The sequence below is a fragment of the Pseudophryne corroboree genome, chromosome 8 (assembly GCF_028390025.1).
Source record: "Pseudophryne corroboree isolate aPseCor3 chromosome 8, aPseCor3.hap2, whole genome shotgun sequence".
Taxonomy (NCBI): domain Eukaryota; kingdom Metazoa; phylum Chordata; class Amphibia; order Anura; family Myobatrachidae; genus Pseudophryne; species Pseudophryne corroboree.
In genome coordinates this window covers 170,053,424-170,064,079 of record NC_086451.1, presented here as the reverse complement: position 1 = coordinate 170,064,079, position 10,656 = coordinate 170,053,424, and the positions used below count along the sequence as shown (strand labels likewise).

The 10,656-nt window shown below is 50.6% G+C and overlaps 1 long non-coding RNA gene and 1 other non-coding gene across 2 annotated transcripts in view; both read right to left on the bottom strand.

Annotated features, from left to right (window-relative positions):
• The window catches only part of LOC134947585 (uncharacterized), a 254,924-nt gene that overhangs the window by 35,853 nt on the left and 208,415 nt on the right, over positions 1-10,656 (bottom strand). The gene's annotated exons all lie outside the window — the stretch shown is intronic.
• LOC134950998 (U1 spliceosomal RNA) lies at positions 3,887-4,052 on the bottom strand. Its single transcript, XR_010183817.1, has one exon. It is a non-coding gene; the product is annotated as a U1 spliceosomal RNA (small nuclear RNA).

Sequence of the window (10,656 nt, the reverse complement as noted above, 5' to 3'; positions counted from 1 at the left end):
GCGGGCCACTTTCTGCATTCAGCCACCGCGTGCCGAAGACTGGAGCACCACCAAACATTCCTGAACCTGCCCTGCCATCCTCTGAAGCAAGAGGTGGTAACGAGGTGGAATTCAACCCTCTATATGCTTCAGAGGATGGAGGAGCAGCAAAAGGCCATTCAAGCCTATACATCTACCCACGATATAGACAAAGGAGGGGGAATGCACCTGACTCAAGCGCAGTGGAGAATGATTTCAACGTTGTGTAAGGTTCTGCAACCCTTTGAACTTGCCACACGTGAAGTCAGTTCAGACACTGCCAGCCTGAGTCAGGTCATTCCCCTCATCAGGCGTTTGCAGAAGAAGCTGGAGACATTGAAGGAGGAGCTAAAACAGAGCGATTCCGCTAGGCATGTGGGACTTGTGGATGGAGCCCTTAATTCGCTTAACCAGGATTCAATCTGTTGAAATCAGAGCAATACATTTTGGCCACCGTGCTCGATCCTAGATTTAAAACCTACATTGTATCTCTCTTTCTGGCAGACACAAGTCTGCAGAGGTTCAAAGACCTGCTGGTGAGAAAATTGTCAAGTCAAGCGGAACATGACCCGTCAACAGCTCCTCCTTCACATTCTCCCGCAACTGGGGGTGCAAGGAAAAGGCTAAGAATTCCGAGCCCACCCGCTGGCGGTGATGCAGGGCAGTTTGGAGTGAGGGCTGACATCTGGTCCGGACTGAAGGACCTGGCAACGATTACTGACATGTCGTCTACTGTCACTACATATGATTCTGTCACCTTTGAAAGAATGGTGGAGGATTATATGAGTGACCGCATCCAGGTAGGCACGTCAGACAGTCCGTATGTATACTGGCAGGAAAAAGAGGCAATTTGGAGGCCCTTGCACAAACTGGCTTTATTCTATCTAAGTTGCCCTCCCTCCAGTGTGTACTCCAAAAGAGTGTTTAGTGCAGCCGCTCACCTTGTCAGCAATCGGCGTACGAGGTTACTTCCAGAAAATGTGGAGAAGATGATGATCATCAAAATGAATTATAATCAATTCCTCCGTGGAGACATTTACCAGCAATTGCCTCCAGAAAGTACACAGGGATCTGAGATGGTGGATTCCAGTGGGGACGAATTAATAATATGTGAGGGGGGCGATGTACACAGTGAAAGGGGTGAGGAATCGGAGGATGATGAGGTGGACATCTTGCCTCTGTAGAGCCAGTTTGTGCAAGGAGAGATTGATTGCTTCTTTTTTGGTGGGGGCCCAAACCAACCAGTCATTTCAGTCAGCCGTGTGGCAGACCCTGTTGCTGAAATGATGGGTTCGTCAATGTTTTTCTTTTCAATCTAAGCCCCTGCAGTTTTCTGTAAGAATCTGCTTCGCTATGATGATCAACAAGTCACAAGGGCAAACACTCAGGGCTGGAGGCGTAGATCTTAGGACCAGCTGCTACAAGCATGGCAAAGGTGTCACTATCATTGGTGACACCCAGAGAGGCAGCGAGGGAGATTGTAATGCAGTGCGCGCAGATAAGCAGCGCAATGGTAAAAAGGAGGCATGGTCTCATAGGTAGGGGTGTGGCCTGTTTTCCTGAATCTCCATTTTGTTGCTCCGGGTATCCCGGGGGTTGAGTGCTGCTGGCTCCTGCACAGTGACTGAAACTGGGTGTTGCACGTAATGTTACAGTGAAACACCCATATTCTGTCACTGAAGAGGAGCCGGCACTTTGGTGTCACCCCCCTTGGCGGGTGACACTCGGGTGTGGGCCGCAACCCCGTTGTGATGCCACTGACCCATGGGAAGCTTTACGTGGCTTACCCATGTGTTAGTAGCCCCAAGCATCTTTTGTGTTAGTCCCTGAAGAAAAACTACAAATATTTACAAATACATTTTGTAATCAATGGGCCTAATTCAGTAAGGATTGCAAATTCTGCTAAGTAACAGAATTTGCAATCCTTTGGTTCGCATGCTGGGGCCACCCAGCATGCCGCCTCCCTTCTTGACCACGCTGAAATTGCAGTCTCAGTGCAGTTCAGCGTGATCATAAAAAATGGGTTAGCCTCCTGTTGGTGCAGACTGTATGTGTGCGCAGGAAGCCGCCACCATTTTTGTGATCGCAGCTGCTGCATGTGATGTCATGCAGCAGCTCTGACCACGCCTCCTGTTTCTCCGTTGCCGACCCCATTTTGTAGCCCTGCCCATGCACCGCTCCATCTCCGACTTGGAAATGGATTGTTGCTGACCCCCCCCCCAGCACCAATTGACAGTCAGAAGCGATCGCATTATCTGCGGGGTGCCGCAGAAAATGCAGGCGCATGCGTATACAGTTGGATTGCTTATTGCGATTGCAATCCAACCTGAATCAGGCTCTATTACCTATCACAATGCACTGCGGGTAGAACAAAATGGGGTTAATATAAGAGAAACCCCCCCCCAGAGCTGTGCTCCTTAACTGTCCCTGGTGGCTAGTGGAGCGGCTGCCCAGTAATCAGTGTCCACGCCAGTGCGCACATGGCCCACTCCCTACAGCCACGCTGGATCACGGTATAGTGTGGGCACAGAAGTCCCTTACCTCCCTTTCATCAGCGACCTCGTGATCCCGGAGGGCGGTGTGTGTGTGACTGACCTTAGGAAGAAACCGGAGCCTCCGCTGCAGTGACCCAGCAACCAGGGCACGGGAGTATACTGCGCCGCTGGGAGTGATGGAGCTGCAGTAAAGATGTCTATTAGACCTAACCTGCTGCAGCCCTTGTAGATTCTTATAAAAAAAAAGTTCTTCTTTTCTTGTCAAAATTAATAGCTAAAAATAGGCTGCCTGAGGCAGCCCCCTGTTAAGTGGCCTGCTACTGAAGGCACCAACTACAAACTGAGCTCCCTGTTCATGGAAGCGAGGTTATAGAGCAGGGGGCGCTGAGCATCTTGGGGACAGTCAAAAGCTTTGAGCCTGTTGGTGCCTCAGATCAAGATCCTACTCTACACCCCAATGTGAATCCTTGTGGAGTCCAGTGTACCCCACAGAAGAAATGAATGTGTCACACCCATTGGCAGCAACATTAGAATAGCTGCTGATGGGCACAATTGAGAAAGGAAGGGGGGAAAACATTTGAATCCAGCACATATATGTAATTTGAATATGTAATTTGTACCTTCCTACTTTAAAATGTAATGGATGAACCTCACCCTGTGAGAACTATCTTCATGATCAAGAGATCTCATACGCAAGAAAAGCATGTGTTGGGATAGGGCTGTGGAGGGCGGCTGCTCGAGCACACCCCCGTCAAGTTAAGGAGATTCAACTGAGGAAGCACAAGGGAACTTTTGTCTGGGGACAACAACTGCAGGGAGACCACATCTTTTCAGATGAAAATGAGAGGGCAGAAGGCTGCCTAATACTGAAGCACCCTCAAACATCAAACCATATGCAACAACTAGTACAAGCATTCCTGGGGAAAGGTCTGCAGCAGACGGATTTGCATACGGTGATGTCATCCAAGCAGTGGGCCAAAGTTGGCTGGAACCCTCATCTGCATATGAAAAGAGAAAAGGGGCGCTTGGATGACCCCTAGTTCGCATTGAACACCCCCCACCCTCCTTTGGTGTGGGGCTCATGTTGGCCATGCCCCAGCCCCTGAAGCATTCAAGCTGATTTCTTGCAGCAGCTGGGCACTGTAACAGCTCCAGAGCTGCTCTGTAAGGCAAATAAAAGGGTGTGGGCCCTGCAACACCACCTGTAGTTCGCATTGTGCGTTGGAAGGCACAAAGTAAGCAGACGGGAGAAGTCAGGATAGTGCGCAAGGGCATAGAAGGGAGGGGCTCAAGAAAAGAGAAGTGGAAACAGACAGCAAACTAGGCTGGAGAGAGACCTGAGACAATGAGATCTAAATTATACCAGAGCCAACCAGGGGAAAGCACAAATGCAGTCCCCCCCCCTACCACAAATTATGCAGTCGAGATTCCCACATTTGGGGAAATCACAGAGGTCAGCATACCCAGAATGCAATGAATGAACCTCACCCTGGGAAAACAATCTTCATGACCATGGTATCACCTAAGCAAAATAAGTATGATTTGAAATAGGGCTGGGGAGGGCCGCTGCTCAGGCACACCTCCGTCAAGTAAAGGAGATTCAACTGAGGCAGCACAAGGGAACTCTCATCTGGGGACAACAACTGCAGGGAGAACACATTTTCAGACGAATGTGTGAGGGCAGAAGGCTGCCTAATACTGAAGCACCCCCCAAACAACAAACCAAATGCAACAACTAGTGCAAGCATTCCTGGGGGAAGGCCTGCAGCAGATGGATTCGCATATGGTGATGTCATCCAAGCAATGGGTATAGTTGGCTGCAACCCTCGTCTGCATATGAAAAGAGAAAATGGTCACGCAGGGCATGGCGGCCTTTGTGGGGTTGCGCTTGGATGACCCCTAGATCGCTTTATACACCCCCATCAGTGTGGGGCTCATGTTGGCCATGCCCCAGCCCCTGAAGCATTCAAGCTGATTTCTTGCAGCAGCTGGACCCAGTAACAGCTCCAGAGTTGCTCTACAAGACAAGCAAAAGGGTGTGAGCCATGCAGCACCACCTGTAGTTTGCATACACACATATATAGGACATCATCTCTTATATGCCCCAGGGGCAATAAAATAGTATCCTTATCTAGGGTATCCATCCATGCCGCTACAGCACTACACATACACACCCAGGCCGACGCAATTGCCGGTCTGAGTAAGGTACCTGAATGTGTATAAATGGACTTCAGGGTAATCTCCTGTTTGCGGTCAGCAGACTCTTTGAGGGTAGCAGTATCCTGGGACGGGAGGGCTAACTTCTTGGATAAGCGTGTTAATGCTTTGTCCACCCAAGGGGAGGATTCCCATCGTAACCTATCCGTTGATGGGAAAGGATACGCCATAAGAATCCTTTTGGAAATCTGCAGGAGATTCCCAAGCTTTTTCACATAACTCGTTCAGCTCGTGTGAGGGGAAAAGGTTACCTCAGGCTTCTTTCCCTTGTACATATGTACCCTCTTGTCAGGGATAGGGGGCTCCTCTGTTTTGTGCAAAACATCTTTTATTGCCATAATCATATATCAAATGTATTTTGCCAATTTTGGCTGTAACTTTGCATCATCGTAATCGACACTGGAGTCAGAATCCGTGTCGGTATCTGTGTCAATCTGGATAGTGGGCACTTATGAGACCCTGACAGTCCCTGCGACATAGGATCAGGCATGGGTTGAGACCCCGACTGTCCCAAAGCTTCAGCCTTGTCTAATCTTTTGTGCACTGAGTTTACACTAGCATTTAAAACATTCCACATATCCATCCAATCAGGTGTCGGCGGAGACACCACATTCATTTGCTCCCGCTCCTCTCTAATATAGCCTTCTTCCTCAGACATGTCGACACACGCGTACCGACACACCACACACACAGGGAATGCTTTTACTGAAGACATTTCCCCCACAAGGCCCTTTGGCAGAGCTGGCCCTAACCAATATGATGCCCTAAGCAAGATTTTGCCTGGTGCCCCCTAGCACCACCGCTGGTTCCGCCTCTGACCTTGCACCTCTTTCCCAGCACCATCAACCCTCACCCATACCAGTACTTATTTTGGTGTTTGTACCCCCTATATTTTAAACAGGAACAGTTCGCACATATGGCGCACAGTCCAAAAAGGGGTGTGTTTTTGCTGGCAATGGGCATGTCCACACAATAGTACCCCCAATTAAAATTCCGCCACACAGTATTGCAATTTTATTCACATTTGATCACGCGATAGTGTCCATAATTCACATTACATCCCACAGTAGTATCACTTTACCTTATAAACGTTACTTCTCACAGTAGTGCTCCTTATTCACATTACATCACACTGAATTGCTCCTTATTTACATTACACCACACCCTATTGCTCTTTATTCACATTAGACGACACAGTAAATGCCCTTTCTATACGCAACGCTACATATTAGAGCACCTTATACACATAATGCCACACATTAGTAATGCATTTATACACATAATTCCACACAGTAATGCCCCTTACACATATGAGACACATCATTAATGTCCTTATAAACATAATGTGTAAGACGCATTATGACAACCTTTATTAATGCCCTTTTACACATAATGGCCCTCATTCCGAGTTGTTAGCTCGCAAGCTGCTTTTAGCAGCATTGCACACGCTAAGCCGCCGCCTACTGGGAGTGAATCTTCGCTTATCAAAATTGCGAACGAAAGATTAGCAGAATTGCGAATAGACACTTCTTAGCAGTTTCTGAGTAGCTCCAGACTTACTCGACAACTGTGATCAGTTCAGTCAGTTTCGTTCCTGGTTTGACGTCACAAACACACCCAGCGTTCGCCCAGACACTCCCCCGTTTCTTCAGACACTCCCGCGTTTTACCCAGAAACGGCAGCGTTTTTTCACACACACCCATAAAACGGCCAGTTTCCGCCCAGAAACACCCACTTCCTGTCAATCACACTACGATCAGCAGAACAAAGAAAAAACCTCGTAATGCCGTGAGTAAAATACCTAACTGCATAGCAAATTTACTTTGCGCAGTCGCAGAGCGAACATTGCGCATGCGCAATTAGCGGAAAATCGCTGCGATGCGAAGAAAATTACAGAGCGAACAACTCGGAATGACCACCTTTGCGCATGCGCAATTAGCGGAAAATCGCTGCGATGCGAAGAAAATTACCGAGCGAACAACTCGGAATGACCACCAATGTCCCTTACACATATGCCGCACATTATTAATGCCCTTATACACATAATGACACACATAGTGCCCCTTACACATATGTTGCACATTATTAATGCATTTTTACATGACACACATAATGCTCCTTACTCATATTCCGAACACTACTGCACAATCAACCCACTCACATGCACACAGCACTCACACTGCCACTAACACTGTGACCTCTGCCTCTGCTTGGATACAGATGTGTCCTCATAAATCTTGCCTCAATGCTAACGTTGGGGCACCTTTTTTTTATTAAAATGCATCTTATTTGCATTGCTATGTTGTTAGGATGCACACGCAGCTTCTGCTGATTAAAATGATATGCAGCACGCCTATATACTGTGTGAGACTGTGGCTGTATCTGCATATGAAATGCTACACACAGAATATAGGCATGCCGCATATCATTTTAATCAGCAGAAGTTGCTGATGCCCCTAGGCATATCAAATGCCCTAGGCAATTGCCTAGTTTGCCTATGCCTATGGCCGGCTCTGCCCTTTGGAGAGACAGAGAGAGAGTATGCCAGCACATACCCCAGCGCTATATAACCCAGGAATAGCACAGTAACTTAATGTTTGCACAGTAGCGCTGCTGTATGTAATTTGCGCCAAATTATGTGCCCCCCCCCCCTCTCTTTTCAACCCTCTTGTCTACCGTGGTATAAGCAGGGGAGAGTCCGGGGAGCTTCCTCTCAGCGGTGCGGTGGAGAAAAATTGGCGCTGGTGAGTGCTGAGGGAGAAGCCCCGCCCCCTCGGCGGCGGGCTTCTGTCCCGCTTAAACTGTACAATTGGCGGGGGCTCATACATATATACAGTGCCCAGCTGTATATATGTTATATTTCTGCCAAAAAGAGGTTTATATTGCAGCCCAGGGCGCCCCCCCTGCGCCCTGCACCCTTACAGTGACCAGAGTATGTGAGGTGTATGGGAGCAATGGCGCACAGCTGCAGTGCTGTGCAGGGCCGGCTCCAGGCATGTTCCAATAGAGCGGCCGAACAGGGCGCCGCACTTTATGGGCGCCGCTAGCTCTGGCCGCCATATTGGAGCCTGGAGCCGTCCCTACAGCAGTGTCCGTCTCCTAGCAGAGACGCGCACTGCATGCTCCCTCCCCGCTACTCGGCGCCGGCCTGTGAGCCAACCAGAGCTCGCGTTCCGGCAGCTGAGGCTCATGATTGGCTGCCGGACCGCGAGCTTTGATTGACTTGCGGACCGGCGCCAAGTTGAAGCTGACACTGCCGCGGCCACTGGAGATTGAAAGCTAGGAGAGGACATGCTGCGCTCTCCTCCCCGCCCTCAGCTGGACAACAGAAGCACGGTAAGCAGCACGGGGGGGTGGGGGTGGGGGTGGGGGGGTGAGGAAAGGATATCTGGCACTAGGGCTTATGTCTGGCACTGGGGGACATGTCTGGCACTGGGGGTCTTATCTGGCACTGGGGGTCATGTCTCGCACTGGGGGTCATGTCTGGCACTGGGGGTCATGTCTGGCACTGTGGGGTCATGTCTGGCACTGTGGGGTCATGTCTGGCAATGGGGGTCATGTCTGGCACTGGGGGTCTGGTCTGTCACTGTGTGAGTCATGTCTGGCACTGGGGGGTTTGTCTGGCACTGTGGGGTCATGTCTGGCACTGTGGAGTCATGTCTGGCACTGTGGGGTCATGTCTGGCACTGTGGGGTCATGTCTGGCACTGTGGGGTCATGTCTGGCACTGTGGGGTCATGTCTGGCACTGGGGGTCTGGTCTGTCACTGTGTGAGTCATGTCTGGCACTGGGGGGTTTGTCTGGCACTGGGGTCATGTCTGGCACTGTGGGGTCATGTCTGGTACTGGGGTCATGTCTGGCATTGGTGGCATATCTGGCACTGTGGGGACAAGTGTATCTGGCATTAGGGGCATATCTGCCACTATGTGGGGCATATATGTATCTGGAACTGTGGGGGCATTTATGTATCTGGCACTGTGGGGGCATTTATGTATCTGGCACTGTGGGGGCATATCTGGCATTGGGGGCATTAATGTATCTATCACTGTGGGGGCATATCTGGCACTGGGGGCATTAATGTATCTGGCACTGTGGGGGGCATTAATGTATCTGACACTGTGGGGGGCAATAATGCATCTGGCACTGGGGGCATTTATGCATCTGGCACTGGGGGCATTTATGCATCTGGCACTGGGGACATTTATGCATCTGGCACTGGGGGCATTTATGTATCTGGCACTGGGGGCATTTATGTATCTGGCCCTGTGGGGGCATATCTGGCACTGTGGGGGCATTTTTATATCTGGCACTGTGGGGGCATTTTTATATCTGGCACTGTGGGAACATATCTGGCACTGTGGGGGCACTTATGTATCTGGCACTGTGTGGGCACTTATATATTTGGCACTGTGTGGGCATTTATGTATCTGGCACTGTGGGGGCATTTATGTATCTGGCACTGTGGGGGCATTTATGTATCTGGCACTGTGGGGGGCATATCTGCACTGTGGGGGCATTTATGTATCTGGCACAGTGGGGGGCATATCTGCACTGTGGGGGCATTTATGTATCTGGCACTTTGGGGGCATTTATGTAGCTGGCACTGCTGGGGGGGCATGTCACGTGTAGCTGGCACTGCTGCAGGGCATGTCACGTGTAGCTGGCACTGCTGGGGGGCATGTCACGTGTAGCTGGCACTGCTGGGGGGCATGTCACGTGTAGCTGGCACTGCTGGAGGGCATGTCACGTGTAGCTGGCACTGCTGGGGGGCATGTCACGTGTAGCTGGCACTGCTGGGGAGCATGTCACGTGTAGCTGGCACTGCTGGGGGGCATGTCATGTGTAGCTGGCACTGCTGGGGAGCATGTCACGTGTAGCTGGCACTGCTGGGGAGCATGTCACGTGTAGCTGGCACTGCTGGGGGGCATGTCACGTGTAGCTGGCACTGCTGGGGAGCATGTCATGTAGTGTTCCCGCTAGGCGTCTGTGGCTAGGCAATGTGTCTCAGTGCTCTCCCTGGTGCAATGTGTCTCAGTGCTGTGCCTGACGCAAAGGGTATAGGAGGTTCTACCTGGTGCAGTGTGTATTAGCTGCACTACTGTGTGGTGTAATGCAAATTGTCACTATTATGTGGCCACGTACCTTCCCCACGAAGTAACTCCCCTTAATTTTTGCTGCGCGCCTTCGGCGCGCACTGTTCATGCTTTGGCATATAGGTATGGGAACAACAAGCAGTATGTACATTATTTTGCCCTCCTAACTTAAAAATGTGCCCTCCCTGTGATCAGCACCATGCCCTAAAAAGTGAACACTATCATGTGTAGCTGGCATTGCTGGGGGGCATGTCATGTGTAGCTGGCACTGCAGCGGGGCATGTCATGTGTAGCTGGCACTGCTGGGGGGCATGTCATGTGTAGCTGGCACTGCTGGGGGGCATGTCATGTCTAGCTGGCACTGATGCGGGGCATGTCATGTCTAGCTGGCACTGCTGCGGGGCATGTCATGTGTAGCTGGCACTGATGCGGGGCATGTCATGTCTAGCTGGCACTGCTGCGGGGCATGTCATGTGTAGCTGACACTGCTGGGGGGCATGTCATGTGTAGCTGGCACTGTTGGGGGGCATGTCATGTCTAGCTGGCACTGCTGCGGGGCATGTCATGTGTAGCTGGCACTGATGCGGGACATGTCATGTGTAGCTGGCACTGCTGCGGGGTATGTCATGTGTAGCTGACACTGCTGGGGGGCATGTCATGTCCATCTGGCACTGCACATTATGTGTATCTGGCACTATACTGGAGACATTGTGTGTAAGGAACACTACTGTGGCTATGTGTAAGGCTGCTAATTGTGTGAAAATATATTTATAGTTTGATGATATGAAGTTACGAGGCCACGCCCACTTTTCCAGAGGCCACGCCCACTTTTCC